This window comes from Heterocephalus glaber, unplaced genomic scaffold, assembly GCF_053883595.1.
Source record: "Heterocephalus glaber isolate CG9 unplaced genomic scaffold, H.glaber_assembly_v1.0 deba00001067, whole genome shotgun sequence".
In the NCBI taxonomy this organism is placed as follows: domain Eukaryota; kingdom Metazoa; phylum Chordata; class Mammalia; order Rodentia; family Bathyergidae; genus Heterocephalus; species Heterocephalus glaber.
In genome coordinates, this window is record NW_028258187.1 from 4,802,896 (window position 1) to 4,824,041 (window position 21,146).

General features: G+C 36.7%; 1 protein-coding gene across 6 annotated transcripts in view; it reads right to left on the reverse strand.

Annotated features, from left to right (window-relative positions):
- Spata17 (spermatogenesis associated 17) overlaps positions 1 to 21,146 on the reverse strand; it is a 195,474-nt gene that overhangs the window by 91,882 nt on the left and 82,446 nt on the right. The gene's annotated exons all lie outside the window — the stretch shown is intronic.

Here is a 21,146-nt window from a genome sequence, read left to right on the forward strand (position 1 = left end):
TTCCCAATGCCCTTAAAAGGTAAACTCAAGAGAAAGTCTGAATGGGGAATATTAGTGCACCAGAGCACCGAGGTGATCCTCTTGGGCTGCTGTACCACCACCCCAGAGTGCTGAGGTGAGCCTCTCAGGCCGCCATACCACCACCCTAGAGTGCAGAGGAAGTGGCAGCACTTCACTCCCCCTCACCCTGTCAAAATGAGAAGACACAAAAACAAGTCTCAAAACCAGACTTCCATATCACCTACAGCAACCCCAAAGGGAAATGAGATAGAACACTCTGATACTCAACCACCTGGACTCTCTGAACAGGCAACAAAAGAGGATCTGGAAAAAAATAAATCAGAAATAATTTCTCAGATAGCAGCAGAGATTGTGCCCATAGTGCAAGACATGATTAATAAATCTAGGGATTTTTTTTTTAAAAAGTAGAGGATCTGAGGAACATGATGGAATCCCAACATAGGAAACAAATGGAATCCATAAAACAGATGCAAACAGATTTCCAAGAGATTAAAAACTCCATTGAAAGCTTATGCAGCAGAATGAGCCAATGTGAGGACAGAATTGCAGATATAAAAGATAAGATTGCAATTAGTGACCAGGAAAAGAAAAATTGTTTTAAAATTGTAAGGGACCATGAGAAATCAATCCAGCAGCTCCTAGATAATGCAAAGAAGAATAACATAAGACTGATTGGAGTCCATGAAGAAAGAGGAGAGAGTGCGGATGACATAAAAAAGCTGTTCACAGAAGTGATGGCAGAAAACTTCCCAAGGAGGGGGAAAGAACTTGACATACAGATAAGTGAGGCATATAGGACTCCAACTAGCCTTGATCAAAAAAAATCTACACATAGGCATACAATAGTTAGGATTCCAGAAACCCAACAGAAGAACAAAATTCTACAAGCAGTGAAAGAAAAGAAACAAATCACATACAAAGGAAAGCCCATCAGAATCACAGCAGACTTCTCAGTGTAAACCCTCAAGGCAAGAAGACCTTGGAGTGATGTATTTCAAGCCCTAAAGGAAAACAACTTCCAATCCAGACTGATGTACCCTGCAAAAATATCTTTCAAAACTGATGGAGAAATAAGATACTTTCATGACAAAGAGCACCTTAGGAACTTCATGAATACCAAACCAACACTCCAAAAAAATTTTAGACAATATCCTAGGAAAAAACAGGGATCAGAACCCCAGAAAACCCATCAGAATGAATCTGTCAAGTGCAACAAGAAATTAAACGCAAAGAGGGAGAATGAAACAAAAAGAGTCATGATAATGATAAGCCAAAATGTATCAGTTATATTATCAATATTAATGGTTTCATTTCACCAACCAAAAGAAATAGACTGGCAGAATGGGTCAAGAAGCGAGATCCAATATGCTGCATACAAGAACACATTTAATGTAAAAAGAAACTCATAGACTGCAAGTTAAAGAGTGGAAAACAATACTCCATGTGACAGGAATCCAAAAAAAGCAGGAGTAGCTATCCTCTTTGCAGATCAAGTGGATTTCAAAATCTGAAACACTTCTGGTCCCAAGAATTTCAGACAAGAGACAGTCAACCTGTACGTACAAATCTATTGTGAACATGTGTTTTCATTTCTCTTAAGTAAAACCTTAAAAACAGAACTGTTGGTTCTTAACAGTAATACAAGAAATTTCTATATTGTTTTCCAAAATGATTTTATCATTTTACATTCGCATTAGCAGTATTAGAAAGTTCTAACCGGTTCATACCTAAGCTGGTATTTGTGATTTTAAAAGCTTTAACTTAATCTCCCTAATGTTATTGTACTGATTAGTATTTTTCTGATTCTTGGGTTGTACACCTTTCCTTGTGCTATACTGGCTATTTATCATCTTCTTGTGTCTACCTTTTATTTGGGTTGTCTATTAATGAGGTGTAAGAGTTCTTTATATATTCTGGTCATAGGTTATATGTATTATAAATATGTTCTGGTTAAGGACTACTTTTCATTCTCTTAATGATGTCTTTTAAAGTTTTAAATTTTGACGGAATCTCATTTACCAATTTTTTTCTTTTATACATCATGTTTTTTGTATCCTAGGAAATTCTTGTCTACCCTAAATTCATGAACATTTTCCCTTATAATTTCTTCTTAAAGTTTTATAGTTTTAGTCTTTCATGTTTAGGTTCATAGATCCTTTCAAGTTATTTTTATGTATGGAAATAAAGGGTTGAGGTTAATCTTTTACATAAGCATACCAGGTGTTCTAGTACCATTTGTTGAAAACATTATCTTTTCCTTTGCCCTTGAGTAGAGTTTATGTTCTATAAAATGTTAATGTTAAATAATCTTTCAAAACTCAGTCGACCATATATGTGTGGTTCTATTTCTACATTCTCTGTTTTATTCCATTGATCTATATGTCTTTCCTTATGCCAACATTGCCTTGATTACTGTAGCTTTAGAAGAAGTCTTAAAATTAGGTAATAAATGTCTTCCAACTCTGGTATTTTTCTTTCTTTTTACTTTTCCAGGTCCTTTCTACTCCTACATAACTTTTAAATTTCAATATCCAATTCTTCATTTATAACAAGTATACATAGATCTGAATTTTTATATATACCTTGTATTTTCTAATCCTGATAAATTCAATTGCAAGTTCTAGGGGCTCCTAGATATTTCTTAGTATTTTCTCTGTAGATGATCATTTCATCTACATATAAAGATTTTACTTCTACCTGGCCAATCCTATGCTATTTGTTTATTTTTATTGCCAGACTATTTTGGTTTGGGGCTATGTTTTAAAGTTTAATGGACAGATGAAGAGTAGGCATATCTGCCCTTGTTCCCTATCTTAAGGAGAAAGCATTGCATCTTTTCCACTCATATAAGATGTTTTTGCTGGAAGTATGGAGTACATGTCTTTTATCTGTTGAGAAGGTTCTGTTCTACTTCTAGTCTCCTGATAGCTTTTACCATGAACAGCTGTAGAATTTAGTCCAATATTTTTTCTGCAATATTTTTTCTGACAGGATCATATGGCTTTTTCCTTTCCTTTGTTAAAATGATGACTTATGGGGGTGGATCTTCCAATGTTGAACCAACACTGCCATCCCTATAATAAAACCACTTACTACATACTGACAGATCTGACTTCTGATAGTTCATTTTGTTAAACAAATTTTTAATTATGTTCATAATTTTCTCCATTATCTTTATCCAGTTTTAGTATTAGCACAATGTTAATTTCCTAAAATGTGGGGAGATGTGTTCCTTCTTCTCTCTGCTTTAAATTTTTGATATAATTTATCAGTTAAAATGTATAAGAGCCTATTGTTATCATATAGGTAGGTTTTCAAGCTAGGAATATACTTTCTTTAATAGGTGCTATTCAAATTTTATATTTCTTCCAGAGTCAGTTTCATTTATTTGTCTTCCAAGGTACTTCATAGAAGTTGTCAAATTTATTTCAAAAAAGATTTTTGTAATATACTTTTTATATCCTTTTAAATACTGTAAAATCTGTGGTAATGTCTCCTAGATCTTGATATTGTAATTTTTTTTCTTTTTTTCCCCCATTAACTTTATTGGTACATTTTAGGTATAAAATACAGTTACATTCATCGTTGGGATCTAGTACCATTACATGAGTCTCTTGGTTCTTATTCTTTTTTCCCCTTCCCTTGCCCTCCCTTCACCCCCTCCACCCTTCCCCATTTACAAAGACTTCGTTTCCATTTTTTCCTCTTCACATATTTTTTCCTTTCCCTTTTATCCCTTCCCCTACCCCTCCCAATTCCCATGCTCTTTTAGACCTTTACATCCTATTACACAATATCAGTTATACATTTTTAAAATTACAATATTAAGATCTAGGAGACATTACCACAGATTTTACAGAATTTAAAAGGATATAGAAAGCATATTACAAAAATCTTTTTTGAAATAAATTTGACAACTTCTAAGAAGTAACTTAGAAGACAAATTAATGAAACTAACTCTGGAGGAAATATAAAATTTGAATAGCACCTATTAAAGAAAGTATATTCCTAGCTCGAAAACCTACCTATATGACAACTGCAGGCTCATAAACACTTTAACTAATAAATTATATCAAACATTTAAAGCAGAAAAAAGAAGGAACACTTCTCCCCTCATTTTAGGAACTCAACATGGTGCTAATCCTAAAACTGGATAAAGATAATAGAAGAAAAAAGTATGAACATAGATAGAAATTTGTTTAACAAAACAAACTCTTATAAGTTAGATCTGGCAGGATGTAGAAAGTGGTTTTATTATAGGGATGGCAGTGTTGGTTCAGCATTGGAAGATCCACCCCCAAAAGTAACCATTTTAACAGAGGAAAGGAGAAAGCCATATGATCCTGTCACTAGTTGGAGAAAGAGTATTGGACTAAATTCTACAGCTGTTCATGGTAAAAGCTATCAGGAGACTAGAAGTAGAATAGAACCTTCTCAACAGATAAAAGACATGTACTCCATACTTCCAGCAAAAACTCCTTCTATGAATGGAGACAATACAATGCTTTCTCCCTAAAGCGGGGAACAAGGGCATATATGCCTACTCTTCATCTGTCCATTAGACTTTGAAACATAAGTCTAAACTAAAATAGACTGGCAATAAAATGACATAACTAGGATAGGATTGGCACAGCAGAAGCAAAATCTTTATATGTAGATGAAATGATCATCTACAGAGAAAATACTAAGAAATCTCTAGGAGCCCCTAGAACTTGTACCTGAATTTAGCAGGATTAGAAAACACAAGGTATATATAAAAATTCAGGTCTGTGTATACTTGCTATAAATGAAGAACTGGATATTGAAATTTAAAAGTTATGTAGGAGTACAAAGGACCCAGAAAAGCCAAAAACAAAAACAAAAACAGTGTTGGAAGACATTTAGCACCCAATTTTAAGACTTCTTCTAAAGCTACAGTAATCAAGGCAGTGTTGGTGTAAGGAAAGACATATAGATCATTTGAATAAAAGAGAATCTAGAAATAGAACCACACATATTTGGTCCACTGAGTTTTGAAAGATTATTTAACATTAGCATTTTATAGAATATAAACTCAATTCAAGAGCCAATGAAGAGATAGTGTCTTCAGCAAATGGCACTAGAACACCTGGTATCCATATATAAAAAATTAACCTCAACCCTTTTTTTCCATACATGAAAATAACTTGAAGGGATGTATGAACCTAAATAATAAAGCCTAAAAGTATAAAACTTCAAGAAGAAATTATAAGGGAAAATATTTATGAATTCAGGGTAGGCAAGAACTACCTAGGATACAAAAGACATGATGTATAAAAGAAAAAAAATTGATAAATGAGATTCCATCAAAATTTAGAACTTTAAATGACATCATTAAAATGAAAAGTAGTCCTTAAACAGACCATATTTACAATGCATATAACCTATGAGCAGAATATATAAAGAATTCTTACAGCTCACTAATAGACAACCCAATTAAAATGTAGATATAAGAAGATGACAAATAGCCAGTATAGCACAAGGAATGGTGTGCAGTTCTAGAATCAGAAAAATACTAATCAGTACAATAATAAGATTGAATTATACACTCATTAGGGAGATGAAGTTAAAAGTTTTAAAAGCCTTGTCATGACTTTTTCTTTTTGTTGGATTCTCCCCCTTTGCATCTAATTTGTCACACCCAATGGATTCATTCTGCTGGGTTTCCTGGGGTTGTGATCCTCACTGTCTTTTCCTAGGGTATTGTCTAAAAGTTCTTGGAGTGCCACCTTGATATTCATGAAGTTCCTGAGGTGCTCTTTATCATGAAAGTATCTTATTTCTCCATCAATTTTGAAAGATAGTTTTGCAGGGTACATCAATCTGGGTTGGAGGCTGTTTTCCTTTAGGGCTTGAAATACATCACTCCAAGCTCTTCTTCTCTTGAGGGTTTGCATTGAGAAGTCAGCCGTGATTCTGATGGCCTCTCCTTTGTATGTGATTTGTTTCTTTTCTTTCACTGCTTGTAGAATTTATTCTTCTGCTGGATTTCTGGAATCCTAACTATTATATTCCTATGTGCAGATTTTTTTTTATTAAGGTTAGCTGGAGTCCTATATGCCTCACTTATCTGTATGTCAAGTTCTTTCCCCCTCCTTGGGAAGTTTTCTGCCATCACTTCTGTGAAGAGTTTTTTTAATGTCATCTGCACTCTCTCCTGTTTCTTCATTGACTACAATCAGTCATATGTTATTCTTCTTTGCATCGACTAGCAGCTGCTGGATTGATTTCTCATGTTCCCTTACAATTTTAAAGCAATTGTTCTTTTCCTGGTCACTAATTGCAATCTTATCTTCTATATGTGAAATTCTATCCTCACATTGGTTCATTCTGCTGCACAGACTTTTGATGGAGTTTTTAATCTCTTGGAAATCTGTTTGTATCTGTTTTCTGGATTCCATTTGTTTCCTATGTTGGGATTCCATCATGTTCCTCAGATCCTCTATTTTTTTAATCTGTGTCTTCTCTACATTTATTAATCATGTCTTGCACCATGAGCAAAATCTTTGCTGTTATCTGAGTAATTATTTCTGATTTCATTTTTCCCAGATCCTCTTTTATTGCCAGTTCAGAGAGTCCAGGTGGTTGAGTATCAGAGTTTTCCATCTAGTTTCCCTTTGGGGCTGGTGTAGGTGATCTGTAAGTCTGTTTTTGAGGCTTGTTTATGTGTTTTCTCATTTCCGGGGGTGGTGATGGTGGTGGTGTGTGCTTCTGGTGCCCACATAGCTCACCTTCTCTGCCCTAGGAGCTTGAGATGGCAGCGAGGGAGCTTCCTTCCGGGTGCTGGGACTGGCTGAGTTTCACTGCCCTAGGAGCCTGGAATGGAGGTGGGGGACCTTCCTTCTGGGTGCTGGGACCAGCTGAGCTTGATATTGTAATTTTAAAAATGTGTAATTGATATTGTGTTATAGGATGTGAAGGTCTAAAGGAGCAGGGGAAGTGGGAGGGGTAGGGGAAAGGAAAGAAGGGAAAAGAAAAAATATGAGAAAAGGAAAAAAAATGGAAATAGTCTTTGCAAATAGGGAAGGATGGAGGGGGTGAAGGGAGGGCAGGGGAAGAGGAAAAAAATAAGAACCAAGATGCATCATGTAAAGGTACAAGATCCCAATGATGAATAACTGTATTTTATATCTAAAATGTACCAATAAACTTAATGGAGAAAAAGAAGCAAAAAAAAAAAAGAGTAAAGTCTATCATAATCTTTGAAGTATATGTTGGGCTTTTGCCTAGTTTGGTTTTGTTTTTCAAAGTTGATGTTCAGCTAGAGTTGAGAATCCTGACTTATTACCTATCTCAGTACTTTGATCTCAGGATCAAAGTGGACATCCATGAGGGTCTAAATGTGTAGCACAAGACCAAATGTTTGTAGAGGACATGCAGATTTCTTATTCAGAGAGAAGAAAACAGAACAACAGAAACTCAAGGATGAGATGGGCAGGTGACCATCCACGGAAACAGAATAAAAATGTAATGATACAGAATTATTTCAGAGGTGTGTGAGAGAACATGGAGGTGTAGAAATGCTCAGATTTGGAACTCAGGCAGAAAGGTAGGAAGAGGAACATTTATGTAGAAGTATAAATATCAGCTGCAGAGTTCTTAGGATTGAACTTCCCACAGAATATTCAGAAGGAGAGGCCCAGGGTAAAGTTGTAAGAGCAAGTCTGAAACTTAGAAAAGGGCTCATAAGTAGCAATTGAATGGTTTTTAAAAATAAAAATAGCTGAAGGTATTTGGCCTGCCGGAGGAGGGAGAAGAGCCAAGGAAAGGTGTTGGGGTGTATACATTTAAAAAGTGGAAGGAGAGAAGCCCAAAAAGGGTGCTCAAAAAAGCAAAGCAGGAGTGAGGAGAAGCAGGACCCCAGGGTGCAGGCAGGATCTGAAGGGGTCAGCAGGGTCTGACAGTGCAGGAGGTGGAACAGCAGGAGCTGGAGGATGAGCCATGGGAATGGAGTCAGGCGACAGGTGACCTCTTCAAAGAGACTCTGTTCTCCTGGCAGAAATCATACTGTGTTCACTGACTGTAAAACAAGAAAGAGGAAGAGGAGACCGGATTTCCTCTTAACCCATGTTGCATTTTCTAAGAAGCACTGTGAGAGAGATTCTGCTTAAAGGATTTTCCGGGATGTCTTCCTCACTAAACAGCTCTCTCTTCACCTGTCCACATCAGGTCCCTGTTTTACTAATCCCTTCAAGAACCAGAATAAAGTTGTTTGTGTTCCTGCTTAGGCAGTTTTTCTAGGCCTGCTTCTATCCCTAAACCTACTGACATTGACTTGGATGTTCCTTATTAATCTATTGGTGTTGCATCAGTAAATTGGGGATAATAATAATCTACCTTAAGTGGTGATATAACTGATGTCAAGCACAAGAATACTTTGTTCATGGTAAACATTCAATAAATGTTACTTGTTATTGCTACTATTACCCCGGACACCTTCAATACTATGCTGCTGATAACCGCCAGACTAAATCACAGAACCAGGCATAGTAGTGATACCACATATTTGTAGACTTCAAACCCAGCTGGGTCCTGAGTGACAGTAAACAATCTTTCCTCTCTGATTCTTCTCAGGATTAATGTAGCAGATGGGTCAGACTATTGAGGTCCTCCAGTATTAATTACTTCTACCTCTGACCTTTGCTATAAGAGCATCCATGTATGTTCATGCACCAATTTTATTTCTTTTTGACATAGGGGTTAAGGTCTTCTTCCACCTAGTTAAGCCCAAGACTTTGTGTTCTTCACCATATCCTCTCTTACCCTTTGTGGGTCCATGCTCACTGGACCATGTCATGTCTCCTTTACTTTGAAACTTTCTCTCCTAGGTAGCTCATTTATGCACACGTACAGATTTCCAACTATTTAAGAACATTCCTCTAACCTAGCTTTTGCAAGTCTAATTAGTTGAGGCAGATGCATTTCCTGTATCTCAAATTTTCACCGGTGTTTTCTCTCTGCTCTTCACTCCAATGAGGAATGGGAATGAGTTTTCAGTGTGGTATGTCAAGGAGGGAGTTGTGCAGCACAGTTTGGCCCCTTCTTCTCACCCTGGGATCTAGCCTGCCCTTGGGAAGCAAATATCCTCTGTCCCACTGCCATTCATATTTACAGGGTAGACCTGGTTCTCTCACTCTGCTATGACTAAGGAAGTAAATTTAACTACGGAATTAAGTAGAAGCAGTCCCGTTATTGATTTAGATGCAAAACACCAATCTAGCTTTTATAACTAAAAACTGAGCTTTTGATCTCCGTCTGTCTATCTTTTCCTTCTCTGCACTGGTTCTCAATTCAGGCAGGGAAAGAGATTCACGTGTTGGGCTCTAACACCTTCCTTTCCCCTCTTACCTGAGTTGTGCCCTGACTACACTCAGTAACCTGCCTCATGTCCACCATTAAATATACCGATGTCTCAGATAATGATGAATCAAAAAAAAAAGCTTTAATTTTATCATTTGGGACACAACAAGTACAGTTCTTTCACTGACATGAGTATTTGTTAATTAAAAGAAACATTACTAGTTAGTTCAAGAGTGAGCTGTCAAAGACATTTGTTCTAATATCTTTTCATCTCAAATAAAATGATCACAAACAACACGAAACTTCATGTTGAATCGGGTATCTGATGTCTCGGAATTTCAGCTGGGACCTCAGTGACAGAAGTAATAAATATGTAGATGACAATTACACACCTGTGTTCCTTGCTTCCTGGCTCTTTCCCTGACAAGTCAAATATATTGTCTAAAAGCTGTCCCAAGAGCTCAGGGACCCCTGCTTGCCTTCCTGGGAGGGATTCTGCCTGTGAGCCTGATCTTCTAACACACGCACCTCCTGCACCTGGAAAGAGCTGATGGCAAATTCCTGCAAGGTATGAAAGGCTAATCACATCCAAGCATGTTGTCTAGTCATTGCTTTCAAGTAAATGGAACTTTAAAGACATGAGCCAGCCCATGGGCCAGGCCAGCACCTTGAGGTAGCGGCTTTCTCAGCCCTTTAACCAGACCATCAAGGGAAAGTGTGGTTTTGAAGACAGCCTGGCCTGAGTTTGGCTTTCACCCCTCACCTTGTATGGCCTGATTTAATTTAGAACATGCATAGTCTTTAAAATATCAGCTTCTCCTTTATCTTTCCTACATAAGATTTACCCTTCAGAAAACACATAAAATAGATTTGATATCTCTTTCTATGTCTGTCTATATGTAGGCATCGCTTACTCACAATATAATTTTCAAAATAATTTTGTATTATTTGTGATCTGACATGTAGTTCTTCTTAGTTCAAAGAAGAAATAGTAAAAGATTGGGATTAAAATAAAAGCTATTATCTTAGTTACTTTCTCATTGCTGAGACACAATACCTGATGGCCACAAATTAAAGAGGAGAGCTTTATTTAGCTCACAGTTTGCAGGGGTTTCAGTTCATAGTTTGCTGGCTCCAAAGCAGGGCAGCCAGGCAGAGGAGAAGGAGCTCATGGAAGGGCAGGAAACAGAGAGGGCCTGGACCGGGGGAGGAGGGAGGAGGCGGAGCCTTCCAGTGACCCATCGCCTCCCAGCATCCTATTTAGCTACAAATTCATCAGTGGGCTAATCCACAGGTGAGTGCCACACACCCATGACCCAGCCAGCTCCCCAAACCCCCACCTGTGAGCTCAGGAGGCTTTGGGGGGAATCTAGATACAAACCCTAACAGCTGTCTTGCTAGAAGTATAAGTCAGAATGAGCACATGAACTATTCATTTAGTAGTCAACTGCTATTACTTGTGAGCCTACATTGGAATAAAATAGGGATGTCAAAAAGGCTGACTGCCCTGCTTTGTGAACCCACCTATGTCAGAAGGAAACAGAGTTAAGCATAATAGCCATGGGCAGAGTCATAGTAAGACACAGATCGGAGAAAACAGAAACGAACATGCCTGGATGGTCAGTGATTGCTCAGCCCCAATTTCAATGTTCATATGAGAGTTGACAGGGATATTGATTTTGGTATGGATATATAAATAAAAATCTACATAAAATAAATTGAATCATTTCAGTGATGTGAATTTAGGACCTAGATAGATGATCATAGTTATATATAACATTTGTGTCTGCTGAACATAAATACTTAATACAAATATTACAAAATTATATTATCTTAATTCACATTTTATTTAACAGGATATTAAAGCTAAAATTATATGCATATATAGTGTTTTGATTTAAAAGTATATGGAAAATTAAGATGAATGAATGTAAGAGGAATAAATCTGAAATTCAACTCAGTAAAAGGACCAGGGGCTAGTCAACAAATTAGGAGTGCCTTATATTATAAAAGCCTCTTGAAAACTACAACTTTTCTCTAAGCTAAGAAGCTCTATATTCTTTTGGAAGAAGTTTCCTTTCAGCATCTTAATAGCTTTTAAAACAAGTAGCTTATCTGTGTTAAGCCCAAGAGATATTCAGATTAAGATAAAAGGACATTCTTTCTTCCTATTCTCCACATTTTCTTTTCATGTTATTGTCTCTTAACTTACAGTTTTTGTGACACTGGCTAAAGGACTCATTGCTAAATGAAATATTTACAATTATAGAGAGAAACAGCAATTGACAAGGCTGTCAGCTATACAGAAAACTTGCCGCTTTACAACCAGCCAGGTGAGTTGGCACACACTTGCACTCCAGCTATTTGGGAGACTGAAATTGGAGGGTGCCAAGTTTGAGGCCAGCCTGGGGAACTTAGTGAGACCCTGTCTCCAAACAAAAGATAACAACGAGTGGGGTTAGAGCTGAGAGGTACAGTGCTTCCTAGCATGTGTGAGGCACTGGGTTCAGTCCTCAGGACAAAATTATATATATATAAAAAAGGAAATACTCATCTTCTTAATAGTGCCATTAGTGACCAATTTGCCATATCAATAAACGTATCTTAACCAGGGACTAGATTTAGAGTTCATTTTAAGAACATGTTTGGGAGTATAATGCCACACCCTCTGTCCCTAGTTTTAACATGAAGGGTGCAGTCTGTCCGATTACAGATGCCCAGGGTAGGAAGGACAGGAGAGAAAGACCAAAAGGTGGAGGGGACAAAGCTTGAAATTTTAAAGGTCACTCACTTAAAAGATTTGTAAAGTTTTCTAATCTAGAAGAGAATACTAAATTTGGGGGACACAGGGAGAGCAGAGCTTATCCATTTGAAGTTATTCTTCTGATTCCATGAAAGAATGACAGTGAATCCCAATTTGATAAATGTCATCTCATCTTTATCAGTTCTAACAGCATCTAACTCACGATGGGTGTCAGCTCAAAATAGAAAAATAGCCAAAATAATAATAGAAATACATATTTAAACGTACAAAACTATTACAGCCCCAATAATACATCTAATTAGAGCAATAAGCTAACTTCTACGTCTCTGCATTTTAGGGTTCATTAAATTGTAAATTTAACTAGTGATATCTAAAAGCTTAGTATTTTTAAGTTAACAAAGAAAATGGTAGGATTAATTTTAATTAACCTATCAACAGCATCAATTTATACAAAACCGTAGAAATATGCAAATACTCATTAACTTTCAATTCCTTTGTGTAAAATTTTGCATGCAATTCGATTTAAAAAACAGGGTCTTAGTGTACAAATGTACATGGATGAACACTTTACTGATAGCAAGTGGGTACTCTATTACATATTTTGTCTTAATTTTGGGGAGACTTTTGAATGTTCTACTAAGACTGCCAAATTTGATGTGTAATATACACATATGAATATAAACACAGTATATGTGTAGTGGTTACTTTCTATCACCTAATAAGACTATCTCTACCCTAAAGCCTAAGACAGTTAAAAAAAAAAATCACCCAATCTACTGATGGGAATAAACAGAACCAGAGTCACATGTTCAAAACATTTTTTAAAATAAATTTTTAAAGGGAAAACTAAAGACAATAAGGAGCTTCAATTTTTACGATAGGACTAAAATAACAAGGTTTGTTTGAACGTCTGAATGCCAGATTTGGGATCTGATGTGCGGATGATTATTTACGGCAAATTTAAATCAAAGTTGAAACTTATTTGAGGAAATTTAACAGGAGCAGAGGTTTTCAGACTGTGCGCAGTGGGCTCCAGCCAAGGCGAATAGCAGCGCTCAGCTTCAGGCCCCTCCCAGCTGTCTCCAAGACGCCGGCGCAGGACCTGGAAATGTACTCACGGTGTTTCCTAATCTGCAAACCGAGGAAGTCAGTGAATGCCACCATCCGTTTCTACTCTTACTTGTCCTCTATCACACTGGCTTGGATAGCACAAGGGTAGGTGTGGGTATGTTGGTTTAGATCAAAACCGTCCTGCTAAAGGGCTCATCTGTACAGAGGTGGAGTTTTTGTGAGGTGATTAGTTCACGGGGTACTGACCTCATCAGTAGATTGATCCCTTGATGAGTTCAGAGCCCAGTGTGCTGTTAGGAGGTGGGGCCTGGTTGAAAGAGGTCCATCACTAGGGGTGTGACCTGCAAGGGCGTGTCCTTGTCCTAAGCCCTTTCCTGTCAGTCTGGCTCTTTCCAGCCCTCACCGCTTCCTGGTACCACGAGGCAAGCAGCTTTCTTTCACAAAGCCCGCCTACCATGTTTCTGCCTCACCAAGGGCCCAAAAGGAACGGAGCTGGCTGACCATGGACTAAAACCTCTGAAACCATGAGCCCAAATTAATCTTTCCTCTTTTATGTTGTGTACCTCAAATATTTTGTCCCAGCAACAAAAATCTTACTAAACAAAGGTCAAACTGGAAGAGATGCAGTGGGTATGTTTAATTTAGACAGATCTGTTTACGTATGTTTTCTGTGATTTTCAAATATACTTACCTGTGTTAGCAATCCCAATATAGAAATAACTCCTGGCTACAGTGGTGCTAGCTACTGTCCAGATTCGCCAGGGTCGAGGTGGGGAGGTCTAGAGCTAGCGCTGCAGTGTGGTACACATGCTTTCAAGTGCCTGTCCTGGAAGCAGGTAAGGACTGAGGAGAGGCAGGGTTTGAAATGGACACAGGCTGAGGTGAGTCTAGGGGAAATTATTCCAATATCCAGATATGTACATTACAAGTAGAGTTTGATTTTCATCATTTCCTATGCAAAATGGAAGACTTCCCTTTCAAAAAATATTCTTCATACAATGCATTGTGTAAACTTTTTAATAGTCTAGTATTTAAATGAAAGTTGGAAGAGAAAAGAAGAAATAATTTTTCTTTTCTCATTTCAGAAAGTATGGCAAAACTATTGTGAAAAGCATAAATCCAAAATATAAAGGAAAATATTATAGAACTATTTTTGCAGTTAGCAAAAAGTATTATGTTATATTTTGAAATTTTAAACTTAAAATTGGGTATTGTCAGATCTTAAAAATTTTAAATGTGTTTGAAATGATTTTATAAAAACCACTCATCTTGGGCTGAGGATTTAGCTCAGTGGTTTCACCACCTGCTGTGCAAGCACAAGGACCCAAGTTCGATCCCCAGTACCAAAAAATAAAATAAAATAAAAACTACTCATCTTGCACTTTAAACTTTGTATATATTCTTCCTAATTTTGATTCCAACATGGTATAGTCTTCACCTGTACCCCCACATGAAGGAGAAGTTCATAGTATGTTTTGCTAGATGATTTATTTTAAAATATTGCACATTGAGAATGTATATATGTACATATATATATTTATATATATATACGCACACAGAGAGAGAGGAAAGAAAGAGGAGAGAGAGAGAGGCAGGAACTAAAACACTTTTGTACATTTCTATAAATACGGTACAGTACTCTCTCTATTTTAATTTTTTACCTCTATCAGTGTTGGCCTCTGTTGCTTAGATGTGAGGTAAAGAAATATAGAGGAGCAAACAAGGGACTCATTTGGGGACACAACAATAATTTTTTAACCACTTCATCGTGTCTCCTCAGAGAGAACTGACAATGGATAATAATTCTGTCCCTTTCACATATTACAAGATAATAAAATCTATAATGTTAAAGAGGGAGGAAATAAAATGTAACCGTTAATCGTGAATTCATGGTCCATGCCAGTTCAGTCCTTGGCCTTTCTGAGGAGAGTTTGGCAATGGTGACAAATGACGTGACAATTCTGTGATGCGGGCTGCGCCCTTGGGACTGAGAACAAATGACCAGTGTGAAGACCTCCTCCTCAACAACCCTAAAGATGACAGGTCAGATCTTTCTTAGGCACATAATCTTCGAGAGAGAAGAAACCTACTGAGTAGCTGGAGTGAAAAAGGGAACTAAAGAACTACATTTTAGTCATCAGAAAGATAACTGCTGTCGTATAGACTATTGTGCAGATAAATGTAATAATTTTCCCTGAGTTGTGCACAGAAAGGTACCGCAGTTACCTAAAATGTGTTCTGGGTTTTCTTATTCTTTTATATATAGGACCTCGTTTGTCTCTGTGTACATGATCAGGCATAGAAATAGTGTTTCCTACAAGTACTAACCCATTTCAGAGACAGGGAAGAAAAGTTAAATTCACTGAAGGTAACTTAAGAAGCAATGCAGTCACAGGCAGAGGTTCAAGTTGTACCCAAAGTCATACCATCACAGAATTTATTTAAACTAGCTGGATACCCATAGTAAGTTGCTTCATTTTCCAGATGATCTCTTTAATCTATTTTTAAAAGGAGGGGGCCTGGAACAATCATTTTTAACATCCCATTCTGTTCTAGATCATTTTGGAGGCTATTACCATTGCTCTAAAATATTAGGGAATGGAAATGAAGGAATTGATCTTAAGGAACTGCAATGACTAATTGAAAGAAGTTGGAGAAAAACAAAGAAAGTCATATATCTTGAAAGTTGGATAAGAGGATAGTTTACAATCATGTTATTTTTTTAAAATAAAGACTGACTTGGAAAATAAGAAGAAAAGAGCCCAACAGCTGAAGCAAAAAGCTATGTGAATGCCTTGTGTCATGAAGAGCATCTTTCATCTCTACTGTGTTGAATGTGCTATGGACAGACATAAAAAGCCAGGCTCACAAATGCATGTGTATCATAAATGAAAGAGAGAGAGAGGCAGAGAAAGAGAGAGAGAGATAGAGAGACAGAGACAGACAGAGACACAGAGAGAGAGAGGCCAAACCAAGAAAGAGGAGCAAAATAATATTTTGAAGTTAAAGAAATGGCTTTTTAGATAAGAGACACAAGGTCTTAAAATACATTACCAGGTATATTTTAACTTCACTCTTGTGTTTTGTACAATAGCTGTGCTAGATTGTTGCCTCGTGATGGCCAGTCCAAAGCTACCTTCCAAATAGACCTCACAAGGTCATGACACACAGCACCCTCACATACATGCACACCTACACGGACAGGTGTGCACAGCAAGGCACCCACTGCAGCTCAAAGTGAAAGTGAACATTCACATACTGAGCACTGAAACACACGAGCATAGCATCTCTCCACTGGCAACACTAGGAGAATAGGATTGAAAGCAACAAATGATGTGGAAGAATTAAATATTTCTTAATTTAATAATTATGTAAGATTTGTTTTACAAATATGCTTTCTATATTAACAGACTACAAGTTTATTATGAATATATCAAGTTTAATTTTAATTAAGATAGTTTTTTATACAGATCTATTTTGATATGAATTTGAAAAAAGCAGCTGAAGCATTTTCCTTCTCCCAAGAATTATTTCAAAATAATGTTTTATCTATATTAACCAAGTCTTTTTTATAAATATTAAGTAACTGAAAATAGTTATTCCTATATCTATATGAAAATTGTCACTACATTCTAAAGGAAAAACATCAAAACCTATTATATAAATGATGACATTAAAATTATTTCTATAATAAATGTGTACATTTTTAAATTAAGACAAAACTTTCCTGTATTAGTTTTGACTTGAGTAGGTATAAATTATCAAATTACTTAACCAACATAAAATACTGCTGTAGTGAGTGATGTGTATATTGTGTACTTATGCATCCTTCTTTATTACTATATTAACATGAAAAATAGGGTCACATTTTTACTAATTGTGTAACTATAACTGCGAATAATTCTATATAATAACTTTTATCTTGAAACATTAGCTTTTATAATTGGATCTTGAGTTTTACACTTGTCTCAGTAATTCCGATCCTCAGGACAAACTTCGCAGAGGTGGCAACACTAAAGGCAGGATCTTGAGTGAATCAACAGCAGGCCTTTGCACATATCTACCAGCAGGTGGAGCAGACAACATAATTTATTACCCAAGAACAAGGGCAAGGGAATGTGTCAAGTTTATTTGGAATAAAACAAATCTGTAAATGACATTTTCTTCAAAGGAAATACGTCCTATGTGTGGTAGATTTAGCTTGACTGGTTACTGAATCAAAATAAACAACTCTATTAAATAATCAATCTTTGCAGGAAGATAAATTTACAAATGGAGGCAATGCTTGCATTTTACTTTACTCAAATCAACTAAAATTAGCTTTCCTTTCAAAAAACTTTTACAGGGATGAAGATTTTTTGATATGTTCATTTAGTAAGGGCACTAAACCCAATACTGTTATATAGGTGATGGGGTGCATAACAAATAGTATTTTCTGGGAAATATAATTGAGTAATCCTATTATGTCTGTAGCAACAAATTAACCTTATTACTACTAGTAAATGGTGATTGATTATTTATGCAAATAAGTTACTATGTTCAGCTTTCTGATTGAAATAAACATATACAAAAGGTGCTTTACTACGACTTGAACTTTTTAATTAATAAAACCCTGAGGGGTCTATTAATTTGCTCATTGCAATATTGGTTATTTGCTTGTGTAATGCCTATTAGCACAAACATATTTGCTTGAATAAAGATGAGATAATTAATACCTATAAAAATTAAGCAATAGTTTTTAGAATTATTTTAAGATATGCATTATGTTTATGCTGGAAATAGGCTTAGGCTGACTTTAAAACTTTGTGATCAATATATATCAATATACCAGCAAAGTAATTCTGAAATTATTACTAGATTAACACATGATTTCATTCATTATCTATATCTGAATTCACGAACACAATCTTAGCTTACAAAATTCTTCACCTTTTAAAAACATTATTAGTTTAAATTAATGTTTTGCTTTTACTCATCTAGGTTAAGGTATTTTAGAACTATGAAAATTTAGTGTAAAAATTAGTATTTTATAAACTATACTAATAATAGCTCCTAAATTATAGATAATTTTGGGCCGGGGATCTAGCTCAGTGGTTCTGGCGCCTGCCTCGAAAGAGCAAGGATCCGAGTTTGATCCCGGTACCCCAGCACCAAAAAAAAAAAATTACTGACAATTTCAATAAAAATAGTATCTCTTTACTAAAAAATGCTAGATAGAGTTTTTAATCAGGTTGATAGACTTTTTCTTATCATGATATACTTCTCATAAAAATTGTTTACATTTGAATATTTATTTGGTCAATATTTTTTTTTTGGTTTACCCTTGTGACTTGCAATAGGTTTAAAATTCAATCTCTTATATCGTAATGAAGAATACTGATTTAAAGCTAAATAAAGAAAATCTTATGAGACATGAGGAGTAAAACACACATTTTCCAGGATTATCCAGTCAGTACAACTAACCCCCCAAACAAAAGAAACAGACGAGCGCTAAGATAATACTCTTGTTTTGTCACCAACAAAAATAAAAATAAAAAGTTTGCATCTCCATTGGTTCACAGTGTCGTCCTTTCATTTCTAAAGCTACCTATCGACATATATTAAGACCAGCACAACAACGTGCCAGAGCCAGACAAAAATGCTGGATATTTTTATAACATTCTGCTCAAAGGGGGATAAATTGAGAACATGATTTCACCTGCAATGTCCTGGGGTCTGGGGAGCCATGTACAAAATGGGGGCTGTCGAGGGAGCGGGCATCAACATAAAGACCCCACTATAAAGACCGCAAACAAATTTTCATGGGAAACAAAAGCAAATGAGAAGGTGACTGCTTGCAGTTGGACTAATGGAAGAAAGGAAAGAACTTTAGCTTATCCGTGATAGGTTAAATTCTAGTACTGTGATGGTTATCTCTTACCAAATGCCCTCTGAGGGCTTGGCACTATTCTAAATATTTCGCACTTAGTCTTCATACTATTATTTCAAGATAGGTTTCAATGTCCTGCATGTAGAGAGTGAAGCATAGGCTCAGAAAACTCAAAGCATTCGAACACCCGACTCTCAGTGGCGAGCTGAGACAGCAGGACAGTTCTGCTTGCTTATGATGCCCACACCCTTTCTGCTGTGCCAGACATACACTGATATTACCACTGGCCTGCGTGGTGCGTGCCAGGAGAAAAATGCAATGGGAATGTTCTTTGAAAATTCATTAAAGTGCATAACTCTCTTCTGGTGAGACTTGTAAAATTATTTGTCAAACCATGTGTTTAATTTTAAAAGTGAAATGAAATCAAAATAATTAAGGGAATGCACCTGAAGTCTTAATCATAGACTCTGGCCCGTGGATATTCGGTGGTACACTGTTTTTATTAGTTAAATGATTGAATCCTTATGGATGCTTCTTTTTCAAAAAGTGTTCATTGGCAGTGGTAGGGATCAGATGCACCACTATACACATACTAGTCAAGCGCTCTCCCGCTGAGCTACACTCCTGCCAATTTAAAGACTTCTTAGTCATTCCCTAAACTCTCAATATCCCCATACCCTTGGATTAAATAGGACAAAGTATTTCAGTTAAATTTGATTTCAGCATTTTTCTTTCTTTATTACTTTCTCTAGTACACTACTCATCGTAAATATAAACAGCACAAGTAGAATTCCAACTAAACAAGATTCAAAGTATAAAGAGGGGTTGCGATTATCAAAATTAACAACTATATATATATATCCTAAGGAATAAATTATTATTGGGTTTAAAACATTAAAAATGTTAATAGCCCTCTAATTTAGTTTTGATTTGTTTAATCAAAATTGAAATCGCCAGTGGTAATGTTGAAAAAAACATTTTGCTAGAAGGAATGCTTGGTTTTGGATTCTACATAAAAAATAGAGGCCATAATTACACAATTAAAATTTTGACATTGTTGCAGATGTTACAATAAAATTTTTAAATATCACCTCTGTTGCCTAGTTCAAGTAAAAAGATCTTGAAGTGGGTACACATCTATTACGATTGGCTTTATGTTTGTGAACCAGTCACATACAGCTCTGAGTCTGTTTCCTTAGCTGTTAAGAGATGATAACTCAGCTGTATAGATCCAAGTAAATATAAAGATCATCATCGTTACTGGCATTCAGACTATCAAGTAAGGGTATTCTGTCCTGAATATACATGGTCAGCCCAGTGACTTACAGGCTGTACATCTGGATACCTATAAGAATGACATTCAGGCAGGCTGAGGATTTAGCTCACTGGTGCTGCCGCCTGTCTCACAAGTGCAAGGTCCTGAGTTCGATCCCCGGTCCAAAAAAAAAAAAGAATGACAGTCAGTCTCAGGGCTCCCCCTCCACCACTGGGACTAGCTTCACCCACCCTTGAAGACTTGACTATGCGACTGCCTAGAACTACAACTTAGACTTGAAGATTTATGAGAAAATAAACTCCTGGGTTCCTGGTTCATGCATTTTAAAACCATATTTTGTCTTTTAGCACAATGTTATACAAGCAAGGTATTCTTTCCGAGCAATTGTGGCAAAATCTGAGGTCCTGATATTTTAGCAAGTTACATGAGAAAAAATTTCTGAGTCTCTCAAATTCTACACTTATCTTTCTATACGAAGATGTCATTGCTGAAGAAACTTTATTAATAGCTTTACCTAAAATCTCCCACCGAAACCTAGGAAAGGGTGGAAGGATGTTTTCATCTTAGCATTTGCTCCGTTAAGAGAAAACCTGAGAGCCTCCTCCGTTTAATAGCATTTAGCTCTTGGTCAGTTGGCAACAGTAAGCCCCTGGGAATGAGCTGGGAGCCCGGGCGATGCCCTTGGCATTGTGCCCGGGCGGTGGCAGGTCACTCTGCTGGCTGGGCCCTCTCCCCAGTGAGCAGCAGCCGCCTGTATGAGACGCTGTCACACAGGAGCCACGGTGCCGCGATCCCCACACTGACGCTCGAAACTGAACTCGAGGTAA